The sequence below is a fragment of the Nomascus leucogenys genome, chromosome 15, assembly GCF_006542625.1.
Source record: "Nomascus leucogenys isolate Asia chromosome 15, Asia_NLE_v1, whole genome shotgun sequence".
NCBI lineage: Eukaryota > Metazoa > Chordata > Mammalia > Primates > Hylobatidae > Nomascus > Nomascus leucogenys.
Window position 1 is genome coordinate 10,717,054 of NC_044395.1, and position 27,015 is coordinate 10,744,068.

A 27,015-nucleotide genomic window follows, 5' to 3' on the forward strand; every position below is an offset into this window, starting at 1 on the left:
TGTGTCTGACTGTGTGCAGTGGCCAGACCCCATGCTCACTCACACACCCCTCACTATTCCACGCCTGACGCACAGTCTCCCTTGGAGGTGTGGGACCCAGGCCGGTAGTGTGAGCCTAGCCATAAATATATGTCAAAATACACAAAATGCATTTAGCAGTATTTATTGCTGTCAATCTCTTCCACTAAGTATTATCTCCTTATGGTAGAAACTGTTTTATTACCCATCATATGCCTCCATACTCCCTAATATATTTCCACATGCTTAGTAAGAATTAGTGATTGAATTTTGTATTCAAAATGGTTGCAATTATTTATTTTGGAGATCACACTTCGAGAAGTGTTTACCTATACACTTAATAGAAAAACCCAGGTACACAGGTATTGAGAATATCGTGGGGACTGACAAGCTATATTTATTCCTTAAAGTAAGGTAAATAAGTCTTGCCTTAAAAAGTGCCATATTCCATACATATAAAGTATAATCACACATGGAGACTTTCGAATTTTTTTTAAATGTTTAGAAGTGATACGTGTTACTCTGGGTGGATGAACTCTGTGGCATCCCATAAATGGTCCCAACATGTAACTGATCCTATGAATTCAGCTTTACCCTTGGCACCTTTCTTCCAAATAACCAAGTAGTAGCAGCCATCTCATTATTTGTGGACGTACCTTGCTGTCTCTAGATTGTTTCCTTATCAAACCTTTTCCAGAAATTAAAATTTTTTGCTAAAGCAAAATACCCCACTTCATAGGAAACTTCTTTTTTCAAGGAGCTTATTTAAGGCAACTTTCACAGGAAATTTGTTTTTCAAGGAACTTATTTAAGGCAACTTTGACATCTTTATTATCTCAGGCTGTAGATCAGGGGGTTCAGCATGGGCACAACAGTAGCATAAAACACAGAAGACACTTTCCCCTGGTCCATGGAGCTGACAGATGATGGCTGCAGGTACATGAATGCTGCAGACCCAAAGAAAACAGAAACGGCCAAGATGTGAGAACTGCAAGTGCTGAAGGCTTTGGACCTGCCCTCAGTGGAGCGAATGCGGAGGATGCTGGCAATGATGAAGATGTAAGAGCTAAGGATGGTGAGGCTGGGGAAAAGGATATTAAATGCACTGAAGCACAAAACTACTATTTCATTGATAGAAGTACTGGAGCAGGAAAGCTCCAGTAGTGGGAAAAGATCACAGAAGAAATGGTTGATTACATCAGCCTTACAGAAAAGCACTCTTAGCATGCAGACTGTGTGAGCTGTAGCACCAATAAAGCCCATAAAATACAACCCAACTACCATCCAGGAGCAGACCTGCTAAGACTTGGTGACATTGTAAGCAGTGGGTTACATATGGCAACGTAGCGGTCATAAGCTATTGCAGCCAACATGTGACATTCTGATATGACAAGAACAAGGAAGAAGTAGAGCTGAGTCATGCATGCTGGGTAGGAGATAACATTCCTCTCTGACACAAAATTCACCAGCATTTTTGGGGTAATGATGGAGGACTGGCAGAGATCAATGAAGGACGGACTGCTGAGGAAATGGTACATGGGGGGTGTGCAGGTGAGAACTGAGCCCAATTAGAGTGATCATGCTCAGGTTGCCCACCACTGTGACCACATAGATTCCCAGGAAGAGGAGTAAAAGAGGCAGCTGGAGCTCTGGTTTGTCTGTTAGCCCAGCGGGATTAAATTCAGTCACTGTGGAATGATTTTCTTTTACTATTTTCTCTGGAAATTTTATGTAGAAAGAGAAGAAGAAAATTTGAGTTAGGTATTCATTATCCCACTAACACAATAAAACGTGAAACAAAATTCAAGGTTTTCAACCAGGTAGTTGCAGTTCCCTGCCTGTTCTTCATCTATGTTAGCGGTAAAAGACCCTGGGGTCCCTGAAATATGGGATACACAGATACATCTCAAAACTTTCTCTATTTGTGTTCTATGCTATGAGAGTGGATATTGGTACTGCTCAATCCCTGAAAACCCAAAGAACTGTACTGGTAACTTTGATTCAATGTTCTAAGGACTTTCCATGCCTTGTTTCTAATCCTCTCGACTCTTTCAGCAGAGCAAATGCTAATGTACCTATTTTACTATTACATAACTGAGGATGACAGCGGTTGGACATTTGCCCAAAATTAGGCATGTAATAAGTAAATAATCAAGGAGATAAAACCTGTCTGTTTCACCTTACATCTATTATTTTAGCTACTCATGACTTCCCTCCTACTTTTACCTCTTTTTTCATATCAGTGAAGCCTCACTTATAACAATTAATGTGAAAGAAAAAATTCACATAAAGTGCAAACGATGATGTATCAACACTGATCTAGGCTAGATTCCCCTTAAGTGAGTACTGTGACTACTGGCGCTGCTTCAAAAACATAGAAATTAGGGCTCTAAAAAGTAACCGAATGGTTAGTACAAACCATTTGTACTCCACATCCAAGAAGGATTTGAGTTTCCTAGCGAGGAGAATTCAGAGTAAGAAACAATAAACACCAAATTTATCCATTCCAGAAACACTGATGGGGTGCCCAGCATGTGCTAAGTACTCTGGCTTGACCTGATGTGGTCCATAGCCTTCTGGGCCTGTAGGAGGACATGGACTGCAGAATGGCAACCTTGCATGATGCTTGGACTACAGTAACAGTGTGCACTTCGTCTTGGTATATTTTGCGCTCACCTTCAAACCAGAGTTTTTAACAGCACTTCCTCAGAGGCAAGAGAGACCAAAGCAGGAAAAAATATGGATATCTCTCTAGCTTCAGGACAAGAGTTTGGAAGAAAGCTAAGAAGGTCTGAGCACAGGACACTGTGATGACGGTTCTATGTTCAAAAGAAAGAGATCTGAAAGATAGCGTAAGAGGTTTTTGAGGTATCAGCAAACAAAGGTATGAATATTTAGGTAAGGATGAAAGGTGGCCGGGTACGGTGGCTCATACCTGTAATCCAAGCACTTTGGGAGGCCGAGGAGGGCAGATCACGAGGTCAGGAGATCGAGACCTTCCTGGCCAACATGGTGAAATCCTGTCTCTTGTAAAAATACAAAAATTATCTGGGTATGGTGGCACATGCCTGTAGTCCCAGCTATTCGGGAGGCTAAGGCAGGAGAATTGCTTGAACCAGGGAGTTGGAGGTTGCAGTGAGCCGGGATTGTGCCACTGCACTCCAGCCTGGCGACAGAGTGAGACTTCATCTCCAAAAAATAAATAAAGAAAGAAATAAAGCGATATTTCTATTTATTTCATGTTTACCGCATGCTTAGAACTCTTCAGGCACTTTCATGAATATTAAATGATTTCTTTCCCCTGCAGCACTATGGGGTACAAGAATATTATTCCCATTCTATAGATGCAAAAGCTACAATTCAGAGACGTTTATAATGTTTTTCAGGGTGACTCTGTGGCTTTTCAATATAGATGTGAAGGATGATTTTCTAGCAGTGCAGATGAAAAATTTGACTTAGCCGTGAGAAATAAAAGAAATAATACATGAGTTAGTATTTATATCTTCCAGAAACGCCATCTTTCTGAAACCAAACCATGTACAAATACATACTAGATTCAAAGAACATAAGCACTGGAGAAAAATTATAGAGGGGATGGAGCCAATATGGCCGAATAGGAACAGCTCCGGTCTACAGCTCCCAGCATGAGCGACGCAGAAGACGGGTGATTTCTGCATTTTCATCTGAGGTACTGGGTTCATCTCACTAGGGAGTGCTAAACAGTGGGTGCAGGACAGTCGGTGCAGTGCACCGTGCGCGAGCCGAAGCAGGGCGAGGCATTGCCTCAGTCGGGAAGTCCAAGGGGTCAGGAGTTCCCTTTCCTAGTCAAAGAAAGGAGTGACAGACGGCACCTGGAAAATCAGGTCACTCCTACCCTAATATTGCGCTTTTCCAATGGGCTTGGAAAATGACACACCAGGAGATTGTGTCCCGCACCTGGCTCGGAGGGTCCTGCGCCCACGGAGTCTCGCTGATTGCTAGCACAGCAGTCTGAGATCAAACTGCAAGGTGGCAGCGAGGCTGGGGGAGGGGCGCCTGCCATTGCCCAGGCTTGCTTAGGTAAACAAAGCAGCCAGGAAGCTCGAACTGGGTGGAGCCCACCACAGCTCAAGGAGGCCTGCCTGCCTCTGCAGGCTCCACCTCTGGGGGCAGGGCACAGACAAACAAAAAGTCAGCAGGAACCTCTGCAGACTTAAATGTCCCTGTCTGACAGCTTTGAAGAGAGTAGTGGTTCTCCCAGCATGCAGCTGGAGATCTAAGAATGGGCAGACTGCCTCCTAAAGTGGGACCCTGACCCCCGAGCAGCCTAACTGGGAGGCACCCCCCAGTAGGGACAGACTGACACCTCACTCGGCCGGGTACTCCTCTGAGACAAAACTTCCAGAGGAATGATCAGACAGCTGAATTTGCGGTTCAGGAAAATCTGCTGTTCTGCAGCCACCGCTGCTGACACCCAGCCAAACAGGGTCTGGAGTGGACCTCTAGCAAACTCCAACAGACCTGCAGCTGAGGGTCCTGTCTGTTAGAAGGAAAACTAACAAACAGAAAGGACACCCACACCAAAACCCCATCTGTACATCACCATCATCAAAGACCAAAAGTAGAAAAAACTACAAAGATGGGGAGAAAACAGAGCAGAAAAACTGGAAACTCTAAAAAGCAGAGCGCCTCTCCTCCTCCAAAGGAACGCAGTTCCTCACCAGCAACGGAACAAAGCTGGATGGAGAATGACTTTGACGAGTTGAGAGAAGAAGGCTTCAGATGATCAAACTACTCCGAGCTACAGGAGGAAATTCAAACCAATGGCAAAGAAGTTAAAAACTTTGAAAAAAATTAGATGAATGTTTAACTAAAATAACCAATGCAGAGAAGTGCTTAAAGGAGCTGATGGAGCTGAAAGCCAAGTTTCGAGAACTACGTGAAGACTGCAGAAGCCTCAGTAGCCAATGCGATCAACTGGAAGAAAGGGTATCAGTGATGGAAGATGAAATGAATGAAATGAAGCGAGAAGGGAAGTTTAGAGAAAAAAGAATAAAAAGAAACGAACAAAGCCTCCAAGAAATATGGGACTATGTGAAAAGACCAAACCTACATCTGACTGGTGTACCTGAAAGTGATGGAGAGAATGGAACCAAGTTGGAAAACACTCTGCAAGATATTATCCAGGAGAACTTCCCCAGTCTAGCAAGGCAGGCCAACATTCAGATTCAGGAAATACAGAGAACGCCACAAAGACACTCCTCGAGAAGAGCAACTCCAAGACATATAATTGTCACATTCACCAAAGTTGAAATGAAGGAAAAAATGTTAAGGGCAGCCAGAAAGAAAGGTCAGGTTACCCACAAAGGGAAGCCCATCAGACTAACAGCTGATCTCTCAGCAGAAACTCTACAAGCCGAAGAGAGTGGGGGCCAATATTCAACATTCTTAAAGAAAAGAATTTTCAACCCAGAATTTCATATCCAGCCAAACTAAGCTTCATAAGTGAAGGAGAAATAAAATACTTTACAGACAAGCAAATGCTGAGTGATTTTGTCACCACCAGGCCTGCCCTAAAAGAGCTCCTGAAGGAAGCACTAAACATGGAAAGGAACAATTGGTACCAGCCACTGCAAAAACATGCCAAATTGTAAAGACCATCGAGGCTAGGAAGAAACTGCATCAACTAACGAGCAAAATAACCAGCTAACATCATAATGACAGGATCAAATTCACACATAACAATATTAACTTTAAATGTAAACGGGCTAAATGCTCCAATTAAAAGACACAGACTGGCAAATTGGATAAGGAGTCAAGACCCATCAGTATGCTCTATTAAGGAAACCCATCTCACGTGCAGAGACACACATAGACTCAAAATAAAGGGATGGAGGAAGATCTACCAAGCAAATGGAAAACAAAAAAAGGCAAGGGTTGCACTCCTAGTCCCTGATAAAATAGACTTTAAACCAACAAAGATCAAAAGAGACAAAGAAGGCCATTACATAATGGTAAAGGGATCAATTCAACAAGAAGAGCTAACTATCCTAAATATATATGCACCCAATACAGGAGCACCCAGATTCATAAAAGAAGTCCTGAGTGACCTACAAAGAGACTTAGACTCCCACACAATAATAATGGGAGATTTTAACAACCCGCTGTCAACGTTAGACAGATCAACGAGACAGAAAGTTAACAAGGATACCCAGGAATTGAACTCAGCTCTGCACCAGGTGGACCTAATAGACATCTACAGAACTCTCCACCCCAAATCAACAGAATATACATTTTTTTCAGCACCACGCCACACCTATTCCAAAATTGATCACATGGTTCTGGAAGTAAAGCTCTCCTCAGCAAATGTAAAAGAACAGAGATTATAACAAACTGTCTCTCAGACCACAGTGCAATCAAACTAGAACTCAGGATTAAGAAACTCACTCAAAACCACTCAACTACATGGAAACTGAACAACCTACTCCTGTATGACTACTGGGTACATAACGAAATGAAGGCAGAAATAAAGATGTTCTTTGAAACCAATGAGAACAAAGACACAACATACCAGAATCTCTGGGACACATTCAAAGCAGTGTGTAGAGGGAAATTTATAGCACTAAATGCCCACAAGAGAAAGCAGGAAAGATCCAAAATTGACACCCTAACATCACAATTAAAAGAACTAGAAAAGCAAGAGCAAACACATTCAAAAGCTAGCAGAAGGCAAGAAATAACTAAAATCAGAGCAGAACTGAAGGAAATAGAGACACAAAAAACCTTTCAAAAAATTGATGAATCCAGGAGCTGGTTTTTTGAAAAGATAAACAAAATTAATAGACCACTGGCAAGACTAATAAAGAAGAAAAGAGAGAAGAATCAAATAGATCCAATAAAAAATAATAAAGGGGATATCACCACCGATCCCACAGAAATACAATCTACCATCAGAGAATAGTACAAACACCTCTACACAAATAAACTAGAAAATCTAGAAGAAATGGATAAATTCCTCGACACATACACCCTCCCAACACTAAACCAGGAAGAAGTTGAATCTCTGAATAGACCAATAACAGGCTCTGAAATTGTGGCAATAATCAATAGCTTACCAACCAAAAAGAGTCCAGGACCTGATGGATTCACAGCCAAATTCTACCAGGGGTACAAGGAGGAACTGGTACCATTCCTTCTGAAACTATTCCAATCAATAGAAAAAGAGGGAATCCTCCCTAACACATTTTATGAGGCCAGCATCATCCTGATACCAAAGCCTGGCAGAGACACAACCAAAAAAGAGAATTTCACACCAATATCCTTGATGAACATTGATGCAAAAATCCTCAATAAAATACTGGCAAACCGAATCCAGCAGCACATCAAAAAGCTTATCCACCATGATCAAGTGGGCTTCATCCCTGGGATGCGAGGCTGGTTCAACATACGCAAATCAATAAATGTAATCCAGCATATAAACAGAACCAAAGACAAAAACCACATGATTATCTCAATAGATGCAGAAAAGGCCTTTGACAAAATTCAACAACCCTTCATGCTAAAAACTCTCAAAAAATTAGGTATTGATGGGACGTATCTCAAAATAATAAGAGCTATTTATGACAAATCAACAGCCAATATTATACTGAATGGGCAAAAACTGGAAGCATTCCCTTTGAGAACTGGCACAAGACAGGGATGCCCTCTCTCACCACTCCTATTCAACATAGTGTTGGAAGTTCTGGCCAGGGCAATCAGGCAGGAGAAGGAAATAAAGGGTATTCGATTAGGAAAAAAGGAAGTCAAACTGTCCCTGTTTGCAAATGACATGATTGTATTTCTAGAAAATCCCATTGTCTCAGCCCAAAATCTCCTCAATCTGATAAGCAACTTCAGCAAAGTCTCAGGATACAAAATCAATGTACAAAAATCACAAGCATTCTTGTACACCAATCACAGACAAACAGACAGCCAAATCATCAGTGAACTCCCATTCACAATTGCTGTAAAGAGAATAAAATACCTAGGAATCCAACTTACAAGGGACGTGAAGGACCTCTTCAAAGAGAACTACAAACCACTGCTCAATGAAATCAAAGAGGATACAAACAAATGGGAAAACATTCCATGCTCATGGGTTGGAACAATCAATATCATGAAAATGGCCATACTGCCCAAGGTAATTTATAGATTCAATGCCATCCCCATCAAGCTACCAATGACTTTCTTCACAGAATTGGAAAAAACTACTTTAAAGTTCATATGGAACCAAAAAAGAGCCCGCATCGCCAAGTCAATCCTAAGCAAAAAGAACAAAGCTGGAGGCATCACGCTACCTGACTTCAAACTATACTACAAGGCTACAGTAACCAAAACAGCATGGTACTGGTACCAAAACAGAGATATAGATCAATGGAACAGGACAGAGCCCTCAGAAGTAATGCCACATATCTACAACTATCTGATCTTTGACAAACCTGACAAAAACAAGCAATGGGGAAAGGATTCCCTATTTAATAAATGGTGCTGGGAAAACTGGCTAGCCATCTGTAGAAAGCTGAAACTGGATCCCTTCCTTACACCTTATACAAAAATTAATTCAAGATGGATTAAAGACTTACATGTTAGACCTAAAACCATAAAAACCCTAGAAGAAAACCTAGGCATTACCATTCAGGACATAGGCATGGGCAAGGACTTCATGTCTAAAACACCAAAAGCAATGGCAACAAAAGCCAAAATTGATGAATGGGATCTAATTAAACTAAAGAGCTTCTGCACAGCAAAAGAAACTACCATCAGAGTGAACAGGCAACCTACAAAATGGGAGAAAATTTTCACAACCTACTCATCTGACAAAGGGCTAATATCCAGAATCTACAATGAACTCAAACAAATTTACAAGAAAAAAACAAACAACCCCATCAAAAAGTGGGCGAAGGACATCAACAGACACTTCTCAAAAGAAGACATTTATGCAGCCAAAAAACATATGAAAAAATGCTCATCATCACTGGCCATCAGAGAAATGCAAATCAAAACCACAATGAGATACCATCTCACACCAGTTAGAATGGCCATCATTCAAAAGTCAGGAAACAACAGGTGCTGGAGAGGATGTGGAGAAATAGGAAGACTTTTACACTGTTGGTGGGACTGTAAACTAGTTCAACCATTGTGGAAGTCAATGTGGCGATTCCTCAGGGATCTAGAACTAGAAATACCATTTGACCCAGCCATCCCATTACTGGGTATATACCCAAAGGACTATAAATCATGCTGCTATAAAGACACATGCCCACGTATGTTTATTGCGGCACTATTCACAATAGCAAAAGACTTGGAACCAACCCAAATGTCCAACAACAATAGACTGGATTAAGAAAATGTGGCACATATACACCATGGAATACTATGCAGCCATAAAAAATGATGAGTTCATGTCCTTTGTAGGGACATGGATGAAACTGGAAAACATCATTCTCAGTAAACTATCGCAAAGACAAAAAAACAAACACTGCATGTTCTCACTCATAGGTGGGAATTGAACAATGAGAACTCATGGACACAGGAAGGGGAACATCACACTCTGGGGACTGTTGTGGGGTGGGGAGTGGGGGGAGGGACAGCATTAGGAGATATACCTAATGCCAAATGACGAGTTAATGGTGGCAGCACACCAACATGGCACATGGATACATATGTAACAAACCAGCACATTGTGCACATGTACCCTAAAACTTAAAGTATAATAATAATAATTTAAAAAAAAGAAAAATTATAAAGGTTATACCTGGCATTTATTGAGTAATTTTAATTAGACCAGAGTCCATATTTGTGCTTATTACTTATACATGCATAGATTGTTCAATAAGTGGTGTATGAATAAAGGGACTCAACTCGGTTCGCAGCATGAAATAAGTAAAACCAAGAGCTTTTGTCTTTCCCAAATTGCCAGTTGCATCTAAACTCCTTTTAAGTGCGTGGGTGCCTTCCTATCACTAAAATGTCTGCTGTGGTTTCTATACTTACACTGCAGGTCATGGCTGAGAACGGGTAAATATAAAGTCAAAATGTAATATTCTTTGTAGTACTTTGCCTCACAGTGCCAAGATATTTTTTTTCAGTGTAATACTAATGATTAATAGTAAAATGATCTCAAGTTTTGTTACTGGCAGTTTTCACATGCTTACTACTTGGTTATTACTTAAATCAGAGTCATGTAAAAATGTGATAACATTTGAAATTTTTTAATGGAATAGGAAATGGTTTTCTGCCACTTTCTTGTCAGCACTTTTTGTCTACAGCAGTAGAGTTCACTCATAATAGTGAAGTCCTCCTGGAGTAAGGTCTTACTTGTAATTTTAAAGTAATTTTTGGTTATCACAGTTTCAAACATACGTATACAATAGCGATAATTGGGGAGGGCAGAACAAGATGGCAGAATAGAAAGCTCCACCCATCATCCCCCCAACAAGGACAGCAACTTAACAATCATCTACACAGAAAAACCACCTTCGTAAGAACCAAAAATCAGGAGAACATGCATAGTACCAGGTTTTAACTGCATATCGCTGAAAGAGGCACTGAAGAGAGAAATAAACAGTCTTGAATCATGGACACCACTCCTCCCCCACCCCCAGCAGCTGCAGCCTGGTCATGAGAGCATCTCTGGGCACTGGGGGCAGGAGAACACAGCAACTGGGAGGCATTGAACTCAGTGCTGTCCTGTTAGAGCAGAAAGGAAAGATGGACCAAACTCAGCTGATGTTTGCCCACAAAGGGAGCATTTAAACCAGCCCTAGCCAGAGGGAAACCTCTGATCCCAGCAGTCAGAACTTGAGCTCCAGCAAACCTTACCACTGCGGGCTACAGCGCTCTATGTCTCCAGGCACACTTGAAGGCTGTAAGAACTATAACTTTTAGGCAACACCCAGTGCTAAACTAGGCCCAGAGACAGTGGAATGGGGGGACACATGACATACTGAGACACCAGTCAGGGCAGCCAAGAGAGTGCTGGCATCACCCCTCCCCTAACCTCAGGCTGCACAGCTAGTGGCTCCAAAAGAGACCCCTTCCTTCCACCTGAGGAAATGGAAGAGTGGGGAGGACTCTGTCTTGCATCTTGGATGTCACCTCAGCCACAGCAAGAGAGGGCACCTGTCAGAGTGGGGAAACCTCTGTTCTAGGCCATAGCTCCCAGACAACGTTTCTAGACACACACTGGGCCAGAAGGAAACCCATTGCATTGAAGGAAAGGACCCAGTCCTGGCAGCATTCATCGCCTGCTAACTGAAGAGCCCTTGGGCCCTGAGTAACCAGTAGTGATACCCAGGTACTATATGGAGGGCCTTGAGCAGACACATACTTTAAAATGTTAAAATGTTTCAAATGTTTCTTGTGTGTCTTATCAGAGAAAAAAATGAGTTTAAAAAGTAGACATAGTTAAGGGGACAGAAATCACAGTATAGTTGGAGATTGTCAGAAAATACCCAGCAGGTTTAAGTGAGGCAGCCAGTAATTTGCTATCTGACACCTCTTTTCTTCTGACTCCCCAGTTTGCCATCTCTTGCAGAGGCCAATCATCCCCAACTCTGAGTCAGTTCTACACTTCATTAGAAAAGTTTATGGAAATATAGAATACAAAATTGTCAGCTCCTGAACGACACAAACTATTGCTGATTTTGCAAACCCAGAAATGATCGTTTCCCAGTTATCTTTTATAAAATCCCAGTTATTTATTTTAATATATCTCCCGATTTTACCTGTATTAAGAAAGCTCAGTTTCCATATCCTTCCATATTTCTGACTCTTTACGTTGGCCAGTTGACTATTTTTTTCTGTGTTCCTTGACTCTCACAAGTCTGTTCAACCAACTACTAGACCCCATCATAGAAACTCCATGACCTTGGCCGGGTGCAGTGGCTCATGCCTGTAATCCCAGCACTTTGGGAGGCCGAGGCAGGCGGATCACGAGGTCAGGAGATCGAGACCATCCTGGAGAACATGGTGAAACCCCATCTCTACTAAAAATACAAAAAAAATTAGCCGGCCGTGGTGGCGGGCGCCTGTAGTCCCAGCTACTCGGGAGGCTGAGGCAGGAGAATGGCGTCAACCAGGTGGGCGGAGCTTGCAGTGAGCCGAGATCACGCCACTGCACTCCAGCCTGGGAGACAGCAAGACTCCGTCTCAAAAAAAAAAAAAAAAAAAAAAGAAACTCCATGACCTCGTGTCCAATCTTTGTAACTTTGACAGCAGCTGTGGGGCTCTGACTGATTGCATGTGAACAGTTTCCACTGAAGTCTGACTCTGATACATGCTCTTAATGCCTACTGCTTCTTGTTCTGCCCTGTTAACAGCACCTCTGTGTTTGAATGCCCATGATCATTACTTGTGGAGAACTTCCAAACAACCTGGCCTGCATCAGTAGCCTTAGCCTATCTGTATCTGAGCCATCTTAGAGATGAAGCAAAATACCAAAACAGTTTAAGGGGAAGAAAGGATATTTTTGTTTTTAAACCATTTTACTGAAGTAGAATTGATACATAACCACATATTTAAATGTGTATAATTCGAGGAGTTTGGACATATGTAAACATCCTTGATGCCATCACCACAATCGAGGTAATTGACATATTCATTACTTCCCCAAGTGTTCTTGTGTCCATTTATGTTGTTTGTTTTTGTAGTAAGGATACTTAAGATAAGACATACCCTCTTAACAAATTTTGAAGTCCATTGTGTTAACTATACGCACTATGTTGTATGGCAGATCTTTAGAACATATTCATCTAGAATAACTGAAAATTTATACTCAGTGAACAACTCCCTGTTTCTCCCTCCTCTTAGCTCCTGGAAACCGCTATTGGATTCTCTGCTTCTACGAGTTTGACTATTATAGATACCTCATATAAATGGAGATATGCAGCATTTATCCTGCTGTGACTGGTTTATTTCACTTAGAGACCACAACAACTAGAAATCAATAACAGAAAATGAAAATTTCCCAAATTCTTGGAAAATAAACAACATGCATCTACATAACTTATAGGTTAAAGAAGTTTTAAGACAAACAAAAACATATTTTAAACTAAATGAAAACTAAAATACAACTTACAAAAATTTGTGGAATGTAGTAGTGCTTCAAGGGAAATTTAAAATATTAAAAAATAAATTAGATAAGAAAGATCTAAAATTAATAAACTATGCTTATACCTTAGAATCCACAGAAGAGACAAGTAAATATTTTTAAAAGCATAGAAAAATAACAATTTAGAGCAGAATTTTAAAAACTTAAAATAGGAAAACAAAAAACCCAAAAAAATCAAAATTACTTATTTTTAGAGGTGAATAAAATTGATAAATCTCTAGCCAGGACAACCAAGAACAAAAGAGGTTAAAACTAAGACAATAAAAATAAAATATGAACTTTAGCTAATAATAAGGTTTCAACATTGGTTCATTAGTTGCGACAAATATTCCATTGTAATATTAACTTGATACATTTAAACTGGGTACAAGGAAAAATTGGGTGCAAGGTATATGGGAAATCTCTATAATATTTTTGCAACTTTTCTATAGATTTAAAATTATTCTAAAATAAGAAGTTAATTTAATGCAAAAACTTTTCTCTGCCCCCAACAACAAAAAACAACCCTAGAAAATTTTGTGCATTTTGTTTGCCTTCACATCTTTTAGATCTCTCCACCTTATGTTTCAGACTCTAATTTTTCTTTTAATTGAACTACAGTTTCATGGCTTCCATCTCTTGATTTCAATTTTTTGCATCTGAACAGTGTCTAAAAGTCACTACTATTTTCTAGACCCTCAAGCATTATAGGGAGCTAACAAATCAATCACCTCGTCTTGGGGGATGAGGCTAATAGAAGTTTTTTACTCACAGAATGACTCTCATACTTTTTCTGTGGATATTATTTTATTAGAATCATCTTACTAATTGTAACCCAAGACAGCTGTTTCCTATATATGTAAAAAAATTTAGAAAAAAATCAACGTGATGGTAGAAAAACGAGAAAAGTTTCCTTGTCTCCCTCGAAGGGTGTGCGATGGGATGTGGCTCGCTTCTGCAGTACCCCGCTGCTCAAACCTCTAGGGGAGCATACAGACGGGCAGGCTGTGGGGCTCCAACCCACGGCAGTGTCTAGGGGTGAATGTTTACAGCTCCTGAAGCCCCAGTGGGTGTGTGTTACAGGGCGTTTTTTGTTTTGCCGTCTATAGGCGGCTTGTGTTAACCAGCTCCATTAGACCCTCTACCTTGTCTTAAGGGCAAAGGGATTTCTGTATCCCAGGTTCTTGCCTTGATGTACCCGAAGAATCTGATCACACCTGGGCTTGGAGAATGAGTGCAAGGTTTTATTGAGTGGAAGTGGCTCTCAACAGATCGGGGAGCCAGAGGGGATGGAGTGGGAAGGTTTTCCCCTGGAGTCAGGCCACTCAGTGGCCTGGGCTCTCCTCCAACTGCCCCTGCCAAACTGTGTCGTTCTGCTTCTGCCGGTCGGTGGCATGCTGGCATGCTGGTGCCTGTCGGTGTGCGCCTCTCGACCTCCAGCCTCCTGTGTGTCTGCCTGCGAGGGTCTCGGTGATTTTTTTTTTTTTTTTTTTAGACGGAGTCTCACTCTGTCGCCAGGCTGGAGTGCAGTGGCGGAATCTCTATTCACTGCAGCCTCCACCTCCCAAGTTCAAGTGATTCCCCTGCCTCAGCCTCCCCAGTAGCTGGCACTACAGGCGCCTGCCACCACGCCCCGCTAATTTTTTGTATTTTAGCAGGGACGGGGTTTCACCATGTTGGCCAGAATGGTCTCGATCTCCTGACCTCCTAATCCACCAGCCTCGGCCTCCCAAAGAGCTGGGATTACGGCGTGAGCCACCACGCCCAGGCCGGGTCTTGGTGATTTTTATAGGCACATTATGGGGGCGTGGCAGGCCAGGGTGATCTTGGGAAATGCAACATTTTGGCAGGAAAACAAGATCTCTGGTAGTCTGTGGTTACATGTTTTTTGCATGCACACGCGTGTGTGTGTGCTCGCACACGCCCCAAAAACAAAGACAAAGGAAACTTTTGGAGGTGATTGTTATGTTTATTACCTTGATTATGGTGATGGAATCATATGTGTACACATGTCCAAACTTATTCAAATTGTATACAAAACATATGTGCAGTTTTTGTATATCAATTATACCTCAATAAAGCTAAAAACAGAAGAAAAAAGAGTAAGTTTCATACCTAAATTATTCCACATGGCTTTCAAACTATAATGTAATTTCATCCAGATCAAAGCCTTACCTACCTAATGTCACCAACTTCATCTTATTCTCTTACTCTTATTCAGGGAAAATATTCTCCTCAGAACAGTCTCAATGTCCCACAAACACACTGCTCCATTCCATATTCTGCTTATAATCATTCTACTCTACCTATCTAGAAGTACCATTTCTATTTACCGTTGATAGTAACCTCCTCCACATAGCCATCCCTGATTTCTAAAGCACATAATGGATGCTTGCATGAAGTCATTCAAATTCTGACTCACTTGCACACTGTGTTGCATTGTTTACTATTTTCTAAAATGTTTTAGTGTAGTCTTCTAATTGACCTCCATAAGGATATGGACCATAACTTACAAATTCCTGTATCTTTTCAACACAAATCTCATTTTAGTTGCTTAATAGAAATTGTTTGACTGAAAGATTATATAATTCCTGCAAGTAGAAAGGTGAAAATGAAATAAAGAATAATTTAATTTTATACCAAGGATTCTCTCTATTCATATTGTGTATATTTCAATGAACAAATCTAATACTTTTCAGAGTCCTTATTCATAGTGATATGGAAGGAAAGTGCTGGGAAGGAAAGGGCATGGTCCATTTAAATGATATGGAAGGAGGAAGGGACGTGGGAAGGGAGAGGGGTGGTCCCTGGCTAGGCCTACTCCTGGGCCTGTGCCCATGGACCTGGGTGAGGACACACATTTTTGTTTTGAGAGAGAGACCACCTACACATAACTTTTATTACAGTGTATTTTATAATTGTTCTATTTTATTATTAGTTAATTTCTTGCTATACCTAATTTTGAAATTAACTTTTATCATAGGTATGTGTGTAGAGGAAAAAACATAAAACATACAGAGTTTGGTACTATTCATAGTTTTGAGATTGGGTATTTCCCTTGACCCGTTCATGCGGCTCATGAAGGGGTGACTCGTTTACTCAGCTGCTACCATCAATCCCTTACCGGAGGGAGCACACAAGCCAATGGGTGCAGGAACTGAAGTGAATGAATGCTGGAATAGGCCAGTCACTCCTCTCTGGCGGGAGCAGGCTGTGTGTGGGCACTGCCAAGCGTGTTACAATGCTCTTTTAGCTCTGCTGTCTGGGAGGGGGTGTCTACAAACCCCAGATCCCCAGAGGGCATGTGTTACAATCAGTGCTCTTTTAGCCTCTGTCATTCACAGACAGCTAAGTGTTAACCAGCTCAGTGGAGGGTGAGGGTGACAGCCTTTTACACCCTGCCCTCTTGGTACCTGAGTTCTTGTCCAGCATCCAGGAAGAATCAGGTCATGTGAATGAATTGAAGGGTGGTGTATGTGGAAAATTTTATAGAGTGGTGAAGGTGGCTCTCAGAGGGAAGGGGAGCTGGAAGGGGGATGGGGTGGGAAGATAATCTTCCCCTGGAGTCCTGCCTGGGGACGGTCGAACTCTTCTCTGAAGTCCCACCATCAAGCCATCCCTCCAAAGTCAAGCTGCTTTTCTCCAATGTCCAGCTGCTTCTTCTCTTCTCTCCTTCTCTGCCACCACACTCTGCTTCTCTGCCAGTGGAGCTTGGGATTTTTATGGGCACAGGGTGAGGGACAGAGCAGGACAGGGTGGTTTTGGAAAAAGCAACATTCCGACAGTAAAATGGGGATGTGAAGTTCTCATTTAGGGCCGTGAGTCCAGGCTTAAGGGTGGAACCCTTGCCAGAGACTCCACACTTTTCAACCCAGTATTCCCTGCCTCCTGTCTGTATCTGTTTTAGATCCAAGACCACTGAGGGTCTTGGAATGTGTTCCCTGAAGATCAGGGCAGATTTCTATAGCCTGTAGAAGTATCTGCATTCCCAGGTTCATTGCAGAATTATTCACAGTAGCCAAGATATAGAAACAACCTAAGTGTTCACTGACAGATGGAATTCCTACCATTCACAACAACATGCGCGAATGTGGAGTACACTGTGCTAAGTCAAATCAGCCAAACAGAAAGACAAATACTGCATAATCTCCCTGATACGTGGAATCTAAAAAAATAAAAGTTGAACTCATGGTAACAGAGTAGAATGGTGGTTGACAGGGACATGGGTTAGGGAAAGGGGAAGATATTGGCCAAATGGTACAAACCTTCAGTTATAAGACAAATAATTAATAGAGACCTAAGGTACAGCATCGTGACTGTAGCTAATAATGATGCATTTTATATCTTAAATTTGCCAAGAGAGTAGATTTCAAGTGTTCTCCCTGTATGCAAAAAATAAATAAATAAATAAATATGTGAGGCGATGAATATGTTAATTATCTTGAGTTTGGTAATCATTTCACAATGTATGTATATATAAAAACATCACTTTGTATAACCTAAATATATGCAGTTTTTATTTGTCAATCATACCGCAATGAAGCTGGTGAAGAAAAGGAAATAAGCCAGACACAGAAATAAAAACATTTCATGATCTCACATATGTAGAATCTAAAAATTGAATACACAGAAACAGAGTACAAATGTTGTTACTAGGGGCAGGACCAGGTTGGGGAAAGATGAGGAGATGTAGGTCAAAGGGTACAAAGTTGCAGTTATGTAGGATAAATAAGACTAATGTGCATATCACATATTTTATCCTGGATATTTGCCAAAATGGTAGATTTCAGGTCCTTTTACACAAACAAAAGTAAATGTGAAGAAATGTTGATTTGCTTCACTGTAGTCATCATTTCACTGTGTTTATGTACAAGGATAACAAAACATGATGTTATACACCTTAAATATAGGCAATTAAAATTGTATGCCTATAAAATAAAATGTTTTTAAACCAACAAAGGAAAAAACGATTATCTGTAAAGTTGCCATAATCAATGCAATGTGAAATTGACATAAGAATAGACAGATCAAAGAAATAGAAGAGAAAGTCCAAAGTAGACCCACCCAATATTCTTCGACTGAAACCTCACAGCAACTCAGTAGGGAAAGATGTCTCTTAAACAAATTATGCTGAAACAACTGAATATTCACATGGGGACAAAATGAACATCAATCTTTGCTCCAGACCACGAACAAAAATTAATTTGAGATGGGTCATAGATACGAACAGAGAAAATTAAGATAGATACGAACAGAGAAAATTAAGATATAAAGCTTCTAGAAAAGAATACACGAAACTATCTTTAAGACCTAGTAAGAGAAATGTACTGTTTTGTTCTTTTACTTAAATTATTCTATGATCCTTTTTCCATGCTGCTACGTAATTTTCATAACCAATAGTAATGGCCATATAATGTTTTATTAAGTCAACATATTATATTTTACCTGTTATCCATATCTGAATATTTAAATGTCGTTGTTCTTGCCATTTGAAATGAAATGGCATTACATATATTTTTCCTTTAGAATAATTTCTCAATATTAGACTCACAGGGCCAAAGTATATAAACATATCAATTTATCTTATTTGTATTTAAAAGTTCCTTTTCTGAAGGATGTCATCAATGTGTTTTAAACTTCTGAATGAATCATGCTGCTTTATTCCTTTGTACTTTCACAAATCCTGCTCTTTTTCTTCCTCCATGATGTTTTTTTTTGTAGAGCTTTTATTATCCGTTATAAAATTTAATATTTCTTCCCTTATTGCATGTTTTTTTTCTCATATCTTTCCCCATTTTGAGACAGGTAGTCCTCTTAAATGCTGCCATAAAATTCTGTGTATTCATATATTGTTGCAATCATCACCTTCAGGGTAAGGTAAAATGCCTTGTTGGACTGGTAAATTCAACTCCTGTCACTATACAAAATATAGAATAGATAATAAATACTCCTGGAATGAACACATAAATCAATAAATGCTACCAGTAGTGTAAAAATGTTGTGGGGTTTCTGTAGCTTTGTTAATATATAGCTTGATTATTTACTATTTAATATTAGTTTGCTTATTCAGTAGATATAAAATGGTATCATCATATCACATTGTATATACTATATTTTTTAAAATTAATAGTCACATTAACGATCTATATTTATTAGTTCAGTTTTCTTTTGCATTAATTGTAACTTATTTCATTATATGTTTGAAATGGTCATGTTGATATGTTTCTACATGTTCGATTCAATTTTAAACCTACATGTAATTTTGTATACTATTGTTTGAAAAATTTTATATTTTGGAATATATTTTATATTTTGAAATATAAATTATATCTTCTCCATTATTTGATAATGTATGTATAGCTTATCTTCTTTTAATTGAGTCCCTTCAGCATATGTGAAGTATAACATATGTAGAAATCAGAAACACAGCCTGGAAAGTGCAATGTAATGTAAGGTGAAATATTATGGTATTTATAATCTAAAATTAAAATACAGAGGAAGCATAGCCTATGTCTTCTCACCAGTATCAAGTCAGACTTTTTGCAGGAGAATTTTGACAGATTTTGAAAACAATGAATTGCATCCCAGAGAGTGGAAACAGCCTATCAAAATATACCAAAGTTTGATATAGTTAGTTTTGGAAAAATGACAAATAATTTGGTGAGTTTAGAGTGTAAGGCCTGATGGGGAAAATGGACAAGGCCATGAGGCTGGGCACTGAGATACAGACAGATTATAAAAATCATTGTGTATCATATTAGAGTAGATTTTACTCTAAAGTTAGTAAGGAGACATAAAATATTTTAATGCATGGGAATTAACATGATCAGATCTACTCTGTGCATAAATATCTATGCAGAGGTTGTCATTTCTTCCAAATTACCAATGAAGTTGTAAAACAAATTTCCTCCTCTGTCCCTGCCCTTCCGAAAACACACATCATGGTTACCCCCAAAGCCAAGGAGAATTGGTCATTCTGTGCTAACGTTGGAGATGATTCTATGTCCATCAGGGGGCGATAGAGCACAGTTTGCAGAATACAGATTATCATGTGGCGTCCAGGCTGGCACAATTTATTGTCCAGTTACTGACTTCTTAGACTGCATCACATAACTAACATGCCGCCAGAATCCTATCTGTAGAGCTAATATAGACTAAATAGGAGATAGGGACCATGGTTGTCGTATTAGAGCAGGGACGGAGACCGGGGAAAAGACCAGAAGAACTAGGGATGATTTGAAGATTCTAGGAGAGCCTGCATGTCTTTCTTTTGGATCACAGCCAAAAAGGCAAGGAGAGGACAAAAGCAAGTTCCTCATTCTTGATCAGACCTCCCTTCCACCCTCCAGGACTTGCAATGGAGACTGTGCCCAGTGACTTGCTTTCAGTTTGGTAGGTTATGCGCTTAACATTCCCATGTTGTGATAGAGAGCTTGCCCAGAGGCACGGAGCCCAATGCAGTCACCCCTTTTCTCATATTACAGGAACATGAGACTCTGAAGAGGGAGGGGATTAAATCCTATTACTGGCATATCCGTGAAAGGGAAATTCCAAGTTTTCCAGCTCCTAGGTTGCTAAGAATCAAAACAAGAAAACATTCTTATGACCAGGAGTGGCAAATTCATACTCTCAGATTCATTACAAATTTACAATATACAATTCTAAAATCTAACATACCCTGTATGTTTATTACTTCCCTTTTATCTAAGTGCACAGCTATAACTAGAACTATACGAAAAATTATCAAAGATTGCTGTTCTCTAAAATGAAGCATACAGTTGAGACATATTGAGTATATGTTGTCTTAGTGGTGACCTTTGTTCCCCAATTGTCACAACCACTATGGATCCGTTAGCAATAAATGTCTTGAGTTTTCATGGCATCATAAATGTAACTACTTATCAGAGTTTGTGAGTGTATTTCAAACCCTCATGACAAACTTGCTGAAACTGAACATCAGATCTACTACTCTAAGGTTGATTCTGGTCTTACTATTTCATATAAATTTCTAGATCTTTGTATTCTGTTTAGTTAAAAACTACAGTCATCCTATTTCACTTTACTCATACTGTTTTTTTCTCAGATGGGTGGTATTTGTCAAGAGTATATGTACTTCCAAAGAAAATGAGATTTCAAAGGAGAAACATTTCTTTTAGCTTGGAGCATTAAGGAAAGCTTTGGCAAGAAAACAATGTTTGGATGGTGTCCTGAAAAATGAGCATAATTTGGTCCTATGAAGAACAATGAAACTGATATCCCAAACAGAGGCCACATGAAGACTAGGACTCAGAGTCACCAAAAGCAGGGAATATGTGAGAAATACACCAAAATTCAGGATCTATGATCGAGCACAATGTGAGTAACATGGCCTAACATGGCAATAGAATAGCTTAATTTAGGACTGAACTGGAGAATCCAGACCATGTTGTTAGCGTTGGTTTGGAAAATTACAAAGGAGTTTGAGTTGGCTTGTGGAGAAGTCAAGAATAAAAGAGAAATAGGAATAAAATTGGTGACAGAGATCGGAACCAGATGTTAAAAAGCTTCAAATGTTAAACTCAACATAATCAGCCTTGACATCAATAGGAAATGGAAACATACCAAAGAAATTTTTAGCAAGACAGCAAAATGATTTTGTCAATGTTTTATATGGCAAAACTGGCAGCAGTTAAAAAAACAAAGTGAAATTACAGAAATGAAATCATGATTGAGAAATATAAGCAATTAGGTTAGTTTTTTTCAGAAATATTTGTAACTAGATGACTGTGGTTTAAAATTTAAAAGAAAAATGTATTGAAATGCCCTATTGAGGAACAGGGTTGACTACTCTCAACCTAGATTAATTATTTAAGGTGGCGGGACCAGAACAAAACCTAACTAGTCAGGCCCTTCCACTCTTGAGCTATACTCAAAAGAGAGCTTAACCTCAGTGAATCTGTTACATATAAAGACTTCCTCCTTTGAGAAACTCTATTTCCCTCTTTCTCTCTCTCTCTTTAAAATGCAAAACAGAATTTATTTACATAATTGTTTGAATAGTTGTATTGCCTTTTACTTCATTATTTTTTAAAATGATAAGACATCTCACAATCTTGCATTTATTTGCTTTCTTTTTAAAATTTTTAGCTTTTTAATTTCAATAGGTTTTTGGAGAACAGGTGATGTCTGGTTACGTGAGTGAGTTCTTTAGTGGTGATTTCTGAGAGTGGTGATGGGTGATGATGGGTGCACCCATCACCCGAGCAGTGTACACTGTATCCAGTGTGTAGTCTTTCATCCCTCACCACCCCCTACCCTGAGTCCCCAAAGTCCAATTTATTGTTCTTATGCCTTTGCATCCTGATAGCTTAGCTCCCACATATGAGTGAGAACATGTGATGTTTGATTTTTCATTCTTGAGTCACTTCACTTAGAATAATAGTCTCCAATTCCATCCAGGTTACTTCGAATGCCATTATTTCATTTATTTTTATGGGGCTGAGTAGTATTTCATTATATATATATATATGGTGTGTGTGTATGTATATGTGTGTATGTATATATACATATATATATAACCTTTTCTGTATTCACTTGTTGATTGATGATATATTTTCTTATGTAATTTTCACAACAGTTCCATGAGATAAGTAGAATTACTCTCATAATTTTCCCCATAACAAAGCAGACTTAGATCCAGGTACTTTTCTTCATAATATCTAAGATTTATCCAGAGACCCTGCCCATGAGCTCAAGGAGAAATGAACAGTGTATGGGTCACAACTAAGAATCATGAAGTGAATAATTCCATTAGATGAAGTTTTGGGGGAAGGATCAAGTCCTGAAGTATGGAGCAAACTTCCCATAGAAGTAAGCAAAGCTACAGAACAGATCTGATGAAAGAGGTGGAGAGCAGCCATCACTGGGTGGTGTCATGGCATCTAGGAGGAAAGAGCCTTCGTGTTGATTTATTTGGAGGATGCTAGAAAGAACAATTTTGACAGAGTGGACTGGGAAATAAACCAGTAGATCTGAGGATTCAGACCACCGATGGGAGAGGTTTGGTAGTTTAAAGAAGCTCTGTGATAATGATCATTGGATCTGTGAGCAGATGACTTTGAGATTTTCAGTACCCTCCTGGTCATGTGTCTTATGAGCATAAGTGTCGACCATATCTTGCTGACTATGAGACTTTCCACTTGATAAAACTGAGCATCTCTTTATCTGATCCTCTGTGGGGATTATCATGAGTTGGGAATGTGTTTTAAAAGAGATGCTCGATTTTCCTGTGGCTTATCCTTCAGTGTCTACTATCACTAATACATATGTAGGTTAGCATGCACAGGGGCTTAGCATGATTCATTTAAGTTTGGAAAATTAAGAGTCCATGTTCTGTATGATCTTACACATACAACAAGTAGTATGTAACCAAATATAACATGATTCACTCACATTTGCAAAAAGTTTAAGTGGTATAATTCACATAATGTAGGGCAGAGAAACTAGAGTTCTGATCCAGTCTTAGTCCTGCCATGAGGTTGCTGCATGAGCTCCAATAATGCAGGAGAAAGAGTCCTTGGTGGTAAATGGCTGAGCTGGTACAACCTACATCTGATGGTGCAGAGGTCGGTGGGTGTTAAGTGCTAGGTACTTCCCACAGGGGTAGAAGAGAGCCGATTCCTCTCCACTGTGTTGGTGGAGTGCTCTGCCCACTCTATTCTTGGCACTGGCTGGACTTGCAAATGCTTTTGGCAGAGCCAAGTCATAACCAGCCTCCACACTTTTATTGAATCTTCATTGCCAAGTTCTCCTTTGATTCATAGAGAAGTAAGGTGTCCACATAATTTATTTTACACATCAGAATGCTTTTTAGAGTGTTAACACTATTAAAAATCATGTATAAACTCTCCTGGCAAATCTGAATATATGGCCTTTTCTACAAAGGGCACTTCATGATAAGAAACTCGTTCATGATTAGGCTCCATTCTACCATCTCCTTCTCTCTTCCTGCTTTCTTCTGTCTTTCACTTCCACCTCCAATCATCTTTTATTATAACAATATCGTTCTCCCTGGAAATAGTGTGCTTGGTACATGCCCATGCTTCCACAAGATGTCCCCTTCTTTCTGATTCAGCACTTTCTAACCCTCTATCTGATGTTTATTCACACTCCCCTCCATGCATCCCTCATAGCCCGGCTCACATCCCACCTTTCCTGCAAAGCCTTCCCAAACAGCCTAGGCAGAAATAATTGGTCACTTCTCCATGCTCTCATTGCTTCTCAGGATTTATGATGCTGATATTGTAATGAAATTATTAAAAGAAATATCACTGGAGACTGAGAATTGAAGAAGGAAGAAGGAAACACTAAAAGCAGCTCAACAGTCAAAGACAGATTTATGTTGGAGAATAAACTTGAGAAGGGCTTCTGGCCAAATTAGGTCAGGAGCACTCTCTCTTACAGACTAAGAGTATTTAAGGGTTTAGGGCAGAGAGCTCATCACAGGCTCAGAACGTTTCTATGTCTCTTTGTCTTGCTTATCTGGGAGGAAGAGTTTTTGTGTCTGTTCCTGCACATCTTCCTGCAGCTGCAGGCTTATCCCCCAGAGTCTGCTTTTAGCTTCCCTATCTTAGTGCACCTAAAGAGAAAGGAAGGTGCTTATTAGGGCCCACTGTTTTACTGGGGCCCATTGTATGAGTGTAAATTTGGTGGTTACCCAAGAGACTTTCCCCCCTCCCTCTGTGCCCAAGCTGTCTTATCTGTGTTTTACTGTCTGCTCTTTCTGGCTGCTTGTTGTTAGAAGAGAAGTGATACACGAGGTTAGAAAGGGAGCTGGAACTTAAAATGGTGGTGTTTGTCCAAGGTGACGGTGTTCCTGCTCTGTGAGAGACAGCCTGCAAGACATCCTAGCTTTGTGACTTACTAGCTGGAAACATTTCTTAACTTCTCTGTGTCTCAGTTTTCTCCTGCATAAAATGAGATAATAGGATTATGGTGAAGACTGCATGAGTTAATGCAGGTAAAATAAAGCGCTTGAGAGTAATACCTAGCACATGGTAAGCCCTAAGAAAGCGTGTCCTGCTGTTATTATCACATTTTATTATGGACCATCTATTCTGTATGATTCTAAAAACAGATGGTGGACTCCTTCAGGGCAGGGATCTTATCCGTCTTTATCAATTTAGCATAACAATAGTATCTGCTGCAAAACAGGAATTCAATAAATACCGACTGAATTACTTCTCTAGCATGTCTATGGGAAAGAGATTTGAGGATATCAGTGCCGATCTTTGGCCAAATCGATGTAGAGAAAAACGTTTATATATATACTTGCTCGTCTGCCTTCTTACTTCTCCTACCAATCATAAATATCTTTCTCGAGCTAGATAGCATCTCATTTCTATTACTTCCCCGGAAATTTGCTTTTGAAAACAGAATGTGGGATTTGAGAGGAAATTCATTCTTAAATGGCAGAATTTCAGGCATAAAAATATATTTTGAAACCAGTGCTCTAACCGCCTTGATGGAGCAGCCTTCTTCATGGAAATGTTCAGGTTGACTTGCTGTGTGCATGTTGAGCTCCTCTCCATAGTGAGAATGTTAGCGAGATCCCTGGTCTGGATCCTTTTTAGGGAATGTTGGATGCTGTATTGCCCCCATCATAGACTGTCATGCCTCAGGTCTCCCGGGGCCTCCCAAACTGAGGGTTCAGAGAAGAAATTCTTGAATACAGTGAATAAACACATCTTGTAAGTGGTTTGTTTCGTTAAAGATGTAAATATTCCTGAAATAAAAGTTGTTTTTACTTTAACAATGTTTGGGAGCAGAGGGGATGGGAGAAACCCTTGGAGGTGCTAGATCTGGCTTTTCTTTGTGAAACTAATTATTTATTTTCTAAAGCGAACAGCTCAATTGAAAAGAGGGAAAAAATGTCCACTGCCATGGAAAACATTGTTTCTGATTAAGAAAGGAGGAGGAGAGAAAAATTAAAGCATAGACTGCTACCTCCCAGTCTCTGTTAAGCAAGTTAGAATAGCAGAGAACATACAAGAGCTTTTCTGCTCTTACTGTGAATGACGTCAAACAGGTTTGCATAGGAAGTACAGCTTTAGAGTATATTGGAAGAACAATGGCAAATAGGTGTTTTAACTCTGGTAATAGCAAGCTACTAATTAACGATTCATTACTAAGAAACTTTAAAAATAACTAAAATCTCAAAGGATTCTACGTTTGAGAATGGAATCAAAACAGTTATGTAAGTTGTGATTAATATCAGATAAAGTTAAATCGGTTGTGGCAATAATCAATAGCTTACCAACCAAAAAGAGTCCAGGACCTGATGGATTCACAGCCGAATTCTACCAGGGGTACAAGGAGGAACTGGTACCATTCCTTCTGAAACTATTCCAATCAATAGAAAAAGAGGGAATCCTCCCTAACACATTTTATGAGGCCAGCATCATCCTGATACCAAAGCCTGGCAGAGACACAACCAAAAAAGAGAATTTCACACCAATATCCTTGATGAACATTGATGCAAAAATCCTCAATAAAATACTGGCAAACCGAATCCAGCAGCACATCAAAAAGCTTATCCACCATGATCAAGTGGGCTTCATCCCTGGGATGCAAGGCTGGTTCAACATACGCAAATCAATAAATGTAATCCAGCATATAAACAGAACCAAAGACAAAAACCACATGATTATCTCAATAGATGCAGAAAAGGCCTTTGACAAAATTCAACAACCCTTCATGCTAAAAACTCTCAATAAATTAGGTATTGATGGGACATATCTCAAAATAATAAGAGCTATCTATGACAAGCCCACAGCCAATATCATACTGAATGGGCAAAAACTGGAAGCATTCCCTTTGAAAACTGGCACAAGAGAGGGATGCCCTCTCTC

The 27,015-nt window shown here is 39.9% G+C and overlaps 1 pseudogene; it reads right to left on the reverse strand.

The window, feature by feature from the left end:
* Positions 1-779: 779 nt before the first annotated feature.
* LOC100584858 lies at positions 780-25,678 on the reverse strand (annotated as a pseudogene).
* Between the last annotated feature and the right edge of the window lie 1,337 nt (positions 25,679-27,015).